This window comes from Monomorium pharaonis, chromosome 1 (genome assembly GCF_013373865.1).
Source record: "Monomorium pharaonis isolate MP-MQ-018 chromosome 1, ASM1337386v2, whole genome shotgun sequence".
NCBI lineage: Eukaryota > Metazoa > Arthropoda > Insecta > Hymenoptera > Formicidae > Monomorium > Monomorium pharaonis.
In genome coordinates this window covers 9,446,183-9,460,515 of record NC_050467.1, presented here as the reverse complement: position 1 = coordinate 9,460,515, position 14,333 = coordinate 9,446,183, and the positions used below count along the sequence as shown (strand labels likewise).

The 14,333-nt window shown below is 53.0% G+C and overlaps 1 protein-coding gene across 1 annotated transcript in view; it reads left to right on the top strand.

Moving 5' to 3' along the window:
- Positions 1-14,333, top strand: part of LOC105831095 — a 43,229-nt gene that overhangs the window by 28,227 nt on the left and 669 nt on the right. The window lies entirely within an intron of this gene.

Sequence of the window (14,333 nt, the reverse complement as noted above, 5' to 3'; positions counted from 1 at the left end):
CGTAATTTTTTAATAATATTGTGGGATTAAAACCTGTAACATATTTTTTTTTATCAAAATCGGTTAGTTTTTGAGAAAAAAAATTTTTGCGATTTTTCTTTTCCCCATAACTTTTATAAAAATTATTTTTTAAATGTAATACTTAAGGAAATTTAATTTCACATCAATGCCAACTTTTTGTAAAAATCTCAATCATATCCGTGCGGGGGCAGCATACACATGCTTATTTTACTATGCCCTTTGAGCGCGCAAGTTAATGCTTTTTTCAACAGGCTTTCCAGTTAACATCTTTTCCAACCGGCTTCCGAGTTGACACCCTTTTCAATCAGCTTATGAGTTAACGCTCTTTTCAATCGACTTCTGAGTTAAGGCCATTCCACGTACATTTTCGTCATCGTAATTGTAAGATTTCGACTAATTATATTGCTTAAATCAGCCATAACCGACCGAATTAACCAATCGTATTGCTTACGGTAATGATTACAGAAATGTACGTGTAATGGCCTTTAATGTCCTTTTATTCGGAAGCAATGATATATGTATATTGTCACGACTTTTCCTGACCGGGAAAGCCGCGAGCAAAAAGCAGCGAAACCGATAGGGTAACTGGTACCCCCGATGCCGTGCTTGTCGCGCTCGAATCTCCGCCACGCTATCACGAGAAATTGTTGGGCGCTAGACGCGCTCGACGACGCGTCAATTCGCGAAAATCGATACGCCGAGGTGTCCTCGATCCTCGCGCGACAATCTCGACCAGCTCTGCCTAACGGTAGGGGGGCGGGGTGAATCGTAAGGGAGCAGGCGACAAGCGCGAATGCGGTAACACGAAGTGGTGGACGACACACTAGAAAAATAGACTCCGAACGTAACAAGTAACGAACTTTATTAAAATTAATAGTCAGACAGAAACAATAATATCGCGGGACGCGGCATGCGGCGTGCCGACAATGCGGCGCCCCGGCGCGAGGCAAACCAAACAGAAACGCGAACGATACGCGGGAAGCTCCCGCGGTAGGCACGCGGCCGACAAGGACAGACGATGGAATCTTCCGCGCACATGAATTTCGGACGTTCGAACGTGCCGACACTCCCGGCAACTAGAGAACGCGACCGCGTGTCTCGCGGGGGTCACACAAGAATCGCCGGCCGCTACCGCACTACACACCGTCGCGAAACCGGAAGTCCCGTCCACCCGCTACTCGCGACGCGATACTCGCTCGCGCGAGGGCTTTGCGGCGCGCTAGGTCGAGGGGAGTCTCCGACGGAACCCACGCGTCCTCACAATCGCCCTCCCCGTGGCTCGTCGCTTCGGCGTCCCGCCCGCTTGCATCCGATATATCCCCAATTACTGACACGAACGTATGACCGCCCTGCGGTCCACGCGAGTCACGCACCAACACAAAAACGGATGCAGAACGGGCCCGGGAACACCTCGCCGGCCAGCAACCGCTCACATTAACTTATCTTGACAGGCCATCTCACCGATAATGTCCCAGGCGATGTCCTCCCTCGTCTCTGGGCTCGTCTCTTGGCTCTCACGGAGGCCTCGCTCTAGCCGCACCGATAACCTGCCCTTCGAGGCACCGCACGCAACCTTATCTCTCAACCGCTCGCACGCAAAAGCGGGGTGGATCGCGGTCGATCCCGGATCGACGCCGCGACCCCCCGTCCCGTCATGCGCATTGTTTCCGCGCCGCGACCCAATTGCTGCAAGGCACGCAGTCCTGCGTACGCAGGGACGTGCGCGCCGTAATCCTTCCGGGGGCCTCGCAGGCCCCCGCGAAATTTTCTTTCTCCCGCTGGGCCACTTCCCGAGCCGGGGCAGCGCACGCGGAGACCTCCGTTCCTCGTGAGAGGACTTGACGCCTCCCTTGACGCGTTTGGTCCCATCCTCCTCCACAGCCCTCCGGGACGTTCCGTCGTGGTGTCGGCGGGCACCGCCGCCTCAGGCTCCGGCCGTGGCTCTCCCAGGGCCACGCCGAATTCCCGTGCGGGCCGCGTGCTCGTCTCTCCCGGGCACCGGTGGCGTCCTTCCTCCTTCCCCGCATCGTCGTCGCTCTTTCTCCTTCTCTCTCGCTGTCTCTCCTCCTCTCTCGCTCTCTCGCCGCATTTCATCGGAAGACGGCCGCCGCGCAAAGAAATCAAAAATATAAGAAATTAATACTACGCTCGCTAGGTCTGTCGCGGTTCCCCATGGAGATCCCCTCTCGCCTCTCGCCTATTTTCCCCGTACGGCGCGAATTCGCAGCCTGTGACGGGGGAGGAACGCTGCTACCCGTGGCAGCTGAGCTACCACGTCACAACTCCCCCACGCCAAGAGGATCCCTACCAGCTCGGCGGCCCGCCCTGCGGCCACCGGCCAGCGAGAGCGCCTCCGAGATCTCCACGGGTCACCCGACAGTTGAGGTCACGCCAAGGACGAAACACAAAAAAAAACTTTAGTTCGCCTTGCGGCAACTTGAATCCTGTTGCCGATCAAACAACCAGAACAAAAGAAAAATAACCACAATCCGCAATTTAACTCTCGCGATTCCGTCGACACTCCCCACACGCACGGTTTGATCCCGGGGCGCGCCGCGGCGCTACCCCGTTCCCGCCCCTCTTGCGGCCGCACGACAGGCTACGACCGCCCGGGTCAGGGCGCGGGGAAATCAGTAGGGTCTCGCAAAAAAAATCATAGGCTCACTGTAGTATCCCTTCCTCTTTATTTGGTGTCCCCTTCGAGGACCTACAAAGGCTTTACCAGTCCGACACCGATATCAGGCCCCTGGTCCAGACCAAAAAAAATTGAGAGAGAGAGAAAACAAAAGAAAAGAACAAAATTAGACACAACCAAAACAAAACAAAAAAAAAGAAAAAAAAGAAAAACAGGACAACAAAACAAAAAGAGAAACCGATACGAAAAAGAAAAACACAAAAAAAACAAAACAAAAAAACGGGGCCCCCCACCAAGGCGGGGTCCTATTTCTTCGGAGGGTCTTTGGTCTTTGTGTGCCGTCCCTCCGTCGTGCTCCCTCCGCGTCCTCTGCCGATACTCTCGGGGGTGTCTCGGAGGCTCCCCGGCGGTCCTCCTCTTCGTCGTTCGGGCTCCGGGCCTTCCCGTCCTCGTCCCGGGAGGTACGGCCCCTGGGCTTCGTACCCCTCCCGGCAGTCCGGGCATGCACCCACGGTGGTACCCCTCTGCCCGCACCGATAGCAATGGTCCTCCTTGCACGGGCGGGGGCACCGTTTCGTGAAGTGGTAGAGGGACCCGCAGTTCCAACAGCGTTCCCTCTCCGCTGCCCTACGTGGCTCCTCTTCACCCGTGGGGGTGCGCGGTAGTTCCCTCGTCGCGGTTGCCTCCGTCTTCTCCCCTTGGCCACCGGGAGGTCGGGGCTCCTCACTCCTTTCCGCAGGCGCGGGGCCCCCGCGCGGGCTCCCGCGGGATGGGCCCCGGTCCTCGCCTTTGGTCGTCGCCCGCTCTTCCGGAGGCCACGGTATGCTGTCCAGCAGTCGCGCTATCGCGCCCAGTCCCGTCCGGGCGAACGTACGTGGATCTGCGAACGTCATCCAGGTTTGGGCCTCCTGGTCTCGCCTCGTCCCCTCCTCCCGGTCCGTCTGGGTCCCGACCGTCCTTTGGGTGGGGCTGGCTTGCGTCCCAACGGAGCGAGTTGCCCCCGATACCGGCCCTGTCTGGGTCGCCACGGTGCGGGACAGCGGCACCTCCAACACGACGGCCCCTTGTGTCGTCCTCCTCCGCCGCCTCTCGTCCTCCAGGGTTTGGGTCAAATCTACCCAAAACCCCGGGTACTCTGCGTCGACCCTTCGGAACAGGGCCGCCCACCGGGCCATAAACTCATCCATGGGCTTTCTGTACACCTGTTTCGTGGACCCACCCTTCACCTGGCCAGCCACCACGGTCCGGTCTTCGCGGACCCCGATAAATTCCTGTAGGACGACGTTACAATATAGCTACCATCACCAGACAAAACAATACATCGAAATCAAGGCGCCGGGCACTCATTTTTCTTCTTCCCTTCGCGCCCCCACATAACGGTCAGCCCTGGGAGAGATTCTACACATCCAGGGGTTTCTGGTAGGGCTTCAGGTCCTTTATGTGGACCTTCCCAATACTTCCCCCCGTCAAATCGGCGAGCTCGTAGACCACTGGCGATAGGATCCTCCGTATCACGAACGGGCCGTGAAATTTTTGCGCCAACTTTGCCGAAAAGTGCCGCGCCCCCGACGATAATACGTGGTGCCGCTTCAGCACCTGTTCACCCACCTCAAATTGGCGGTCGCGATGTCGGCGATTATAATATTTCGCCTGTTTCTCGTGGGCCGCCTCGAGGTTCTCAACCACCCACTTCTGCAGTGCCTCGAGGCGCTCCATACGCTCTCGCCACTCGGCCGGTTCGGTTCGTTCGACCTCGATGGCCGCTTCGTCCCGATACAGTCCCACCGGCGGTGGCTCCCGTCTCAAATTCAAAAATGCCGGTGTCGCCTGCAAGGACGTATGGTGCGCTGAATTATACGCGAACCGAAATTCATGCACGTGCGCGTCCCACTCACGGTGATCCCTATCCACGAACGCGGTGATCATAGTCTTTAGTACGCGGTTCACGCGTTTGACCGGATTGGCCTGCGGATGGTAGGGCGGAACCGTCGCGTGGTGAATACCGCACCGCTGCGTCAAAGCCTGTATTTCTTTGTTAACGAACTCTGTCCCGTTATCGGTCAAGAGCAAGCGCGGCGTACCCCACCGATAAATGACCAACTCTTCTATCGCCTCGCGGATTCTCTTTCCGGTGGCTTTTCGAAGCGGGCAGCACTCCACCCACTTTGTGAAGAGATCCTGAAGGACGAGTAAATACGAGTGTCCCGCTTTGCTGGTTGGGAGAGGGCCCATAATATCTGCCGCGACTACCGTCCACGGCGACTCTATCACTCTTTGTCCCATCAAACCGGCCGGAGCGTCCTGCTCCACCTTCGTTCTCTGGCACGTATCACAACGACGCACGTACTCCGCCACGTCCCGATACATGCGCGGCCAGTGATACCGCAAAGCAATTCGCTGGTACGTCTTATCGACCCCCAAATGTCCGGCGTGAGGAGGATCGTGGTTCTCGCGGATCACTTCCCGTCGCGTCTCCCTCGGTACTACTCTTTTTCACTGGTTCCGGTCGCCGACAACCCTCGCGATGCCGCGCGTCTTTCTTACGTATAGCTCGTCGCCCTCCAGTTTCCAGTCAGGGTACCGCCGCGGATTTCTCGTTACTTCTTCCGCCCGCCCGACGTACCACTGGTCGTCTGTCGCGACCACGGCGCAGAGTTCCTCGCCCCCTTCGTACATTCGCGAGAGGGCGTCAGGTACGTGATGCATGGCCCCCTTCCGATATTCAATTACGTAATCGTATTCTAGGAGCTCTAACGCCCATCTCGCTAGTCGGCCCGTAGGGTTTCTTAAATTGTGCAGCCACCGCAGGCTGTTGTGGTCCGTTACCACCGTGAAACGATAGCCCTAGAGGTAGGGCCTAAATTTCCGAATTGCCCAAACAACCGCTAAACACTCCTGTTCCGTCGTGGAGTATTTCTTTTTCGCATCCGTTAACGAGCGACTCGCGTACGCGATGACGTGTTCGGCTCCCCCGATCTCCTGCGATAGTACCGCGCCTAAGCCCACCGAACTAGCGTCTGTCTGCACTACAAACGGCTTCTCAAAGTCCGGACACGATAATGTGGGAGAATTCACGAGACACGATTTTATCACCTCAAAAGCTTGCTTTTGAGTGTCCCCCCACTCCCAAGAGCGGTTCTTTTTTAAAAGGCTCGTCAATGGCTCCAATCGGGCCGCACACTGTGGTATAAAACGTCGATACCACGACGCCATACCGATAAAACGACGCAACAATTGACGAATGTTACGCGGCGGCGGGTACTCTAGTATAGCAACCGTCTTCTCCGGGTCTACCGTTAGCCCTTCGTGTTGGACCAAAAATCCGAGGTATTTGACTTGCGAGCGACAGAACTTACTTTTGTCCGGGTTGATAGTGAGGCCCGCTTCTCCGATACGATTGAACACGCGCCCGAGCCAGTGGAGGTGTTCCTTGAAAGTTCTTGTTACGATAACGATATCGTCAAGATAAGCGAACGCGTGCGGTTCCATCTCGGGCCCTATCAATCTATCTAAAAGTCTCTGAAACGTTGCGGGGGCTTCCGTGAGCCCATACGGCATGCGTGTAAATTGAAAGAGACCCTTCCCTGGGACTGTAAAGGCGGTATATTCCTTACTATTCTTTTCCAGAGGGATCTGGAAGTAGGCCTGACTCAAGTCTATCGTCGATATGTATCGCGCCGCTCGCAGCTTGTCTAATATCGAGTTCATGTACAGCAGTGGGTACGCGTCCTTTTTCGATACGTCATTTAACTTCCGGAAGTCCAGGCAGAACCGATACGTGCCGTTCGGCTTCTTTATCATAACTATGGGCGTTGACCACTCGCTATTCGAGGGTTCTATAATGCCGGCCTCCAACATTTTATCTACTTTCTCGTAGATAGCCTGTTGTATTTTCGGCGACACGGGGTAGTACCGCTGCTTGATCGGCGCGTGCCCCCCGACGTCGATACGATGTTCCGTTAAGGGGGTCGTCCCTGGTCTCTTAGGGTCCCCGACGACTTCCGACCTTAGAAACTCAGCTAATTCGCGACTTTCCGCGGCCGATAGTTCGCTCAATCCCCCCTGCGAGGTGTCGGGCGTTAGACTCGCGTTCGCCTCCTCGCGTTGTACCGCCCCTTCTCTCGGCGTCTCTCTAGAATCGTTTTCGCTGTCCGTCCGCTGACCGCCGGTCGCCCCCCCCGTTAACGCGGCCGATAACGACCGGGTGGTCTCGGTCTCCAGAGAGAACTGTCTCGTCGGGTCGTCCCCGAAAGCCCATGTCTTTGCCGAAAAATTCACGACCATCCCGAAAGCCGACAAAAAATCCATGCCCAGAATGCACGATAAGCCGACCGTAGGTAGTGCGTACGCCCTCACCGTTCGTTTCCGATTACCCAGCTCGAACGGGATCTCTACCTCCCCCCTCACTCTTGTCGTTTGTCCGGTCGCGGTGGTCACCCGCCGATCCGCGGCCGGACGGAACCGAAAACCTAAACGTTTCACCAAATCGATCGTCTCCGCCCCTAGTATTGTGCGGCTCGATCCGGAGTCCAACAGCGCACGAACGCCATGGCCCAATATTTCGACGTTAAGAAAGGAGAGATAAGAGTCCCTCAACCCGAACGAATTGCAGACATAGTCGGTCTGAATCGTCGCGACCGCACTCTCGGGGCCGATAGGTGCAGGAGTCGGACCGCCCCCGGGTCGCGACCCCCCTACGCGTTTCCCGAACACGTGGGACAAATGCGCGTCGTGACCCCGGCCCTCCCGCACCGATAGCAGTGCATCCGCGGGGCCTCCTTACAATCGCGCGCGTAATGTCCCGTTTCCTCGCAATTTCAGCACTTTCCAGTAAGTGCCCGTGCCCCGCTCGGACCCGGCGTCGTCGTAGACGTACTCGGGGCGGCCGACGTGGCTTGCGCGCTCGCGTCGCCGCCCGCGGCCGGTCTCCTTTTCTTCTTGTTTTTCGCCATTCCGCTCCCCCCCACGGAGGTCGACACTCCCAACGCGGCAATCGTATCCGTCGTCCGTCCGTGACGGTTCCCCTCTCTCGGCGGCCGATACGCGAGATCCGGAAACAATGACCTCTCCGGGGGTGGCGGGGCCCGGTAGGTTTGTGCGGCGCGGTGACAGCTCTCCGCGCGCGCAGCCAGCAATTCCAATGCGTCCAAATCCGTTACCGCCTCCCGCGGCACCATCGCCTGCAACCGCGGCAGCATGTGGCGATGCGCGTAACCGATCTTCTCTGCCTCGCCCCATGGTGGCGTTAAACGATCGAACATCGTGCCCAAACACGTTAAATAGTCGACGACGGGCTCCCGCTCCCCCTGGGTACGGTGCATTATCTCGTCCCGTAGCGCGAATTGGAAATCCGGGTCTCCAAAGCACACCCGCCACGCGGCCTTAAACGCCGCCCAGGTCGTCAAGCTCGCCTTCTTACCCCGGAACCAGTGCAGCGCGATCCCCGACAAAAAGAACGGCAGGCAACGCAAAATATCCGCATCGTCCAACGAAATGAACTCGCGCCCCTCCTCGATCCGTATCAAGAACGTCTCGGCGTCCTCCCCGCGCGTCCCCGAAAACTTCAAGTTTCATTTTCTCATAATATTGTATGCGTTACCCATGGAACCGCCCCCCCAATCCCGGGAGTAGTGTCCCCCGCTTTCCCTCGAAGGCCTCGCGTGAACGTGGCCGATCGGCCCTCTCGCAACTTCATATGGGCTATCCGGTCAGTCTCCCTCCCCCTCGGGTAGGACTAAATGGTCCGAGTCCGACATCTCACGGCTCTCGGCCCCCTCCGCAGACTCGCACGTGAACGCGGCCCGTCCTCGGCGCAGTAAGCGAAGCGCTAATACGGAGTCCGATCCGTCTGTAGATAACCGGCGCCGCTCTAATTCCGCGATCAGCTGTTCGCGGTCGGCGGTGAAGATCCACGAGTCGTCTCCCTCCCGCCGGTTCATGCGGTCCCCCCGGGAACGCTGTGCGCGTCCCTGTTATCTCGAACCGCCTCACGACGCCCCGCGCCCGCTCAACCCGACGCTGGTCGCGAATGCGACGATACACCCGTCGTGGATTACGCGAAAAGGATCAAATCGCCAGTGGTAAACGCGACTCCCGCACGAAAGTATCCCGTGGATAACGACAATAACTCAAAAAAAAACAGAGCACAATACAAAAATATTGGGAATCAATGTCAAAGGTCAGTTATAATGACGGTGTTTACACAAGCACAAAAAGAATAGGTACGCGTGTGCAAATATTCGCCCCGTTCACGAAATCAGTTGGTCGGCCCGCGAAACAACACGTCATACGATAGAGATCCGAAGGTATTCCGAGAGAGAAGAAAAAAAAATTTTCCAGATACTCCGTTCTGAAAGGTCAGTAGCTAAACAGTCTCTCCTCACTAGGAGGGACCGACAATAATAACAGGACGACCAAAAAAAAAACAATTCCTTTAGAGCCAGGCTCCCGCGAAGGTAATATTTGCACACTAAAATCGAGTATTAATTCATCGATCCAACAATCACCGGTCCACACCGAATTGCCGGTGGAATGCCACGAAAAAGAGAAAGAGAAAAAAAAACGTTATATAATCGTAAAGCAATCCGAACGGTCTCGTAAATCGATAAATCACGAAAAAGAAAAAAAAAGAAATCGATAAATCAAATATCTCGCCTAAATGGTATTATTCACACCAAAATAATAGGGCACACAATTCAAATATTAAACAAGTAAATCATTGAATTCAATAACTCAAATAAATCATATACAGCAGCGCACACCGAGGGACGAGAAATAAGTTCGAACAATATTTCGTATTTATGGCGATTTTCCTTCAATTCTCTGCGTGCTCGCAACAACGCTCTTTTCGTAAATCATAACATCTCCGTCCTTGGTAATGTAACTCTAAGCTCAACGTTACGGTCTCTCTTCGCAAAGTTTTACAAGCGGCCTTTCGGCCGGGAAGTATTTACGTACGAGCAACTCCGTACTAGCAAAAAAAAATTAATAATTAGGAGCACGACGTGATCTACTCGTGATATTGTTATCGCTTGCTCTTTACATTGGCCGTTGGCAATTGGCCTTCCGATACTCGACTTCCCTCTCCGGTATTTAATTTGTCGTGGAAAGAAGTCCCACGGCTCGTATCCGGTGCTCCCTTCAAAGGCTCGATAATACTATGAGAGAGAGAAATGGAAAACTTTCGGACGTTTCTCACTACTCTACTTGCACGCTTTTTCGCCACTTATTTTCTCCTTCTTTCTCGGTACCAGCCGACAAACACAAGAAATAGCAATATATCACACAATAAAAGAAAATATCAATATCAAAACACAATATAGTAAATAACAGTAGTCAAAAAAAAAATATCTCATCATATATCAATCGCAAATAATATTCATAATATATGGGAGCGTACGCCGCGAGACGAGAAATAAGTGCGAACAATACTTCGTGTTTATAGCGATCTTGGGGCATTCTTCCCGTTTCTTTCTTTCTTCAACACACTAGGCTCGGCGGTAGCTATCTTACTCGCTCGTCAACAAGATCTCAAGATCACCAAAATCTTCCTTGAGCCATTCAACAACACAGCAAACGGTACGAACTCGGGCGCGCTTCAAAATTCCAACCGTTGTTTTCGTCCTCTCGCAAATTCTTGCGCGTCCCTAAATTTACTGGTACTCTCGTATTTTAGCTCACAAAAAAAACTTCGCTTGTACCGACAAAAAAAAATCTACAGAGCCTCTCCCGGCTCGTTTACTTTTCTTAGGGAACTGCCCTCGCCACTTATTTCTCTCTCGTCTCCCGATGTAAGCCCGACAATCAACATAAATTTTCAATAATATCAATTCAATGTAATTCACAAAATATCAAACACAACATATGCAAAATATTACCAAAAGAAAGGCTCGCATGTGTAAGCGGGAAGAGGGGAGACCAAAAAAAAAATGCAACTCGGAGCCCCCCTCCTTTTCCCCGCGTCAGCCGCTCGACCCGGTAGTGCGCGATAACCGTCTTGCCCCCCTCAACTTGAGGGCCCCACGTTGGGCGCCAAATTTTTGTCACGACTTTTCCTGACCGGGAAAGCCGCGAGCAAAAAGCAGCGAAACCGATAGGGTAACTGGTACCCCCGATGCCGTGCTTGTCGCGCTCGAATCTCCGCCACGCTATCACGAGAAATTGTTGGGCGCCAGACGCGCTCGACGACGCGTCAATTCGCGAAAATCGATACGCCGAGGTGTCCTCGATCCTCGCGCGACAATCTCGACCAGCTCTGCCTAACGGTAGGGGGGCGGGGTGAATCGTAAGAGAGCAGGCGACAAGCGCGAATGCGGTAACACGAAGTGGTGGACGACACACTAGAAAAATAGACTCCGAACGTAACAAGTAACGAACTTTATTAAAATTAATAGTCAGACAGAAACAATAATATCGCGGGACGCGGCATGCGGCGTGCCGACAATGCGGCGCCCCGGCGCGAGGCAAACCAAACAGAAACGCGAACGATACGCGGGAAGCTCCCGCGGTAGGCACGCGGCCGACAAGGACAGACGATGGAATCTTCCGCGCACATGAATTTCGGACGTTCGAACGTGCCGACACTCCCGGCAACTAGAGAACGCGACCGCGTGTCTCGCGGGGGTCACACAAGAATCGCCGGCCGCTACCGCACTACACACCGTCGCGAAACCGGAAGTCCCGTCCACCCGCTACTCGCGACGCGATACTCGCTCGCGCGAGGGCTTTGCGGCGCGCTAGGTCGAGGGGAGTCTCCGACGGAACCCACGCGTCCTCACAATCGCCCTCCCCGTGGCTCGTCGCTTCGGCGTCCCGCCCGCTTGCATCCGATATATCCCCAATTACTGACACGAACGTATGACCGCCCTGCGGTCCACGCGAGTCACGCACCAACACAAAAACGGATGCAGAACGGGCCCGGGAACACCTCGCCGGCCAGCAACCGCTCACATTAACTTATCTTGACAGGCCATCTCACCGATAATGTCCCAGGCGATGTCCTCCCTCGTCTCTGGGCTCGTCTCTTGGCTCTCACGGAGGCCTCGCTCTAGCCGCACCGATAACCTGCCCTTCGAGGCACCGCACGCAACCTTATCTCTCAACCGCTTGCACGCAAAAGCGGGGTGGATCGCGGTCGATCCCGGATCGACGCCGCGACCCCTCCCGTCATGCGCATTGTTTCCGCGCCGCGACCCAATTGCTGCAAGGCACGCAGTCCTGCGTACGCAGGGACGTGCGCGCCGTAATCCTTCCGGGGGCCTCGCAGGCCCCCGCGAAATTTTCTTTCTCCCGCTGGGCCACTTCCCGAGCCGGGGCAGCGCACGCGGAGACCTCCGTTCCTCGTGAGAGGACTTGACGCCTCCCTTGACGCGTTTGGTCCCATCCGGGCTCCTCCACAGCCCTCCGGGACGTTCCGTCGTGGTGTCGGCGGGCACCGCCGCCTCAGGCTCCGGCCGTGGCTCTCCCAGGGCCACGCCGAATTCCCGTGCGGGCCGCGTGCTCGTCTCTCCCGGGCACCGGTGGCGTCCTTCCTCCTTCCCCGCATCGTCGTCGCTCTCTCTCCTCCTCTCTCGCTCTCTCTCCTCCTCTCTCGCTCTCTCGCCGCATTTCATCGGAAGACGGCCGCCGCGCAAAGAAATCAAAAATATAAGAAATTAATACTACGCTCGCTAGGTCTGTCGCGGTTCCCCATGGAGATCCCCTCTCGCCTCTCGCCTATTTTCCCCGTACGGCGCGAATTCGCAGCCTGTGACGGGGAAGGAACGCTGCTACCCGTGGCAGCTGAGCTACCACGTCACAATATATAAAATTTTCTTTATACAGGGATGAATCTTAATGACTGTCCTAACTTATTTTTACCATGGGAGATGGTAACGACTGCAATCTTAGTACATACATGTAATGCATGATGCCGTACATGTATGTATTTTATATACATACTCTACAGTAAAAAAAGTTGTTTAATTATAAATGTGTAATACATAACGCAAGAAATAAACAAAAATCCTTTATTTTTATCCTGGATATGAAATAAATAAAGATAGAACATAATTTTGTGAACTATATGTGTCATATGTTTTTGTTATTTTTGCTATTTTAATATTATTTTAAAATAATGCTGCAACATTGCTAAAGTAATATTGCAAAATAATATTTTTACCATATTTTTGCAATATTACACAGCAACATGCAATATAGCAATGTTGCTGCAAGTTTTTGTGCTGTATGGTGTTTCGAGATTCAAAATCTCCTTAACGAATTGACGTTTAAACTCTTAACATAAATATTTTCTGTTTCCCATCGCGAGATGTTGTCGGGAAACAATAATCTCATCCCGCCGAGCCGGAGCGTGGACCCGTGAGTTGCACACGTACACGCCGTGATCGCATGAAGTACCCAGCTTGATCAGCTGCTTACTCTTCCCCGATATTCTGTTCCGAACGACGAATGTCCGGCAAGGGTAAGGCGCGTTATATTTTTCGGCGCGGATTTTAGTCAGTCTTGCGCTCGCTCTCGCCCGCTAAGTACTTCGTGTTCAATTAGGCGGTAGCGTTCAATGTGCCGACTCATTTACGCTCATTTATCAAACGAATTCAATTTCGTCACTCTCATTTTCTTCTTTGATTAAGTCGTGTGTTTTTTTTTCTCGGGTCATGAATTCTTTCCGCGTAGTGCCAGTTTTGCGGGAAGCGAAATCAAACAACGCGCTCGCGATCGAACAGCTGCTTCGCGAGCCACCGTACGTTTCGGCCGTGTGCAAGATTTCCGCTTTGTTGGGGCGTTGTGACACACGCTCGACAAGATTTCCGTCGCGATCGCTAAAGGTAGGAGAAAGATCGTTTGAAAAGAAGATTTCCGATCGTCAAAGTTAACTTGTCGCTCCCGCGCGCTTGCGCTATCCGTGATCCGAGATCAATGTACATTTGAATATTTGGATGTTTAGAAATAAACAGTGTGTGCGAAGTGACAATTCTTTGTTTCGTTCCTTCAATTGTGCTCGTTCAACCATCTCCAGCGAATCCGCGGATTCGCGCAACACGCTCTCCGCGTTCAAGTCTGCGGTTCCGGAATCTAGCGCGCTCGGTTGCCGTCGGCAAGCGAGTTTGCGCACATTTGCTGGGATTAGTGCACTGGGTAAAGAACATAAATTTACATTGAAAAATTTAATAACATTAGGCACAAAACTTCAAACATGGTATTATGTAAGATAAATACAAATTTATTAAATAATTTGATTTTAATTTGATGTAGAAAAATGGTGTAGAACAAAATAAAAATTTATAGGAAATTGTTGAAATTATTTTATTTTATTATATATAAAATAATATTAATTAAAAAGTAGTTATATAGGGCTTATTAATTATTATTTGATTTTTTATCTCATTACTTAAAAATGAAAAAATTCTTTTAATTAAAAAAAATTTTAATTAATCAATTAAAACATTCCCGAGTAGCACATATTAACTGGCGCAGTTAACCAATACTGTATTAAATGGTTACACCAACCTAGCGGGTAAAAATCGATTTTCTTTTTATTACATTTTCTTGAAGCTTCAAGTTTCGAGAATATATCCTGAAAGTTTTATGTTGATATCTGCAAAAATGCCGGAATTACAGAGAGTTGAGTAAAACGGGATCGAGCGTTCGAGTGCTCGAATTAAAAATAAGCTTCTACTTC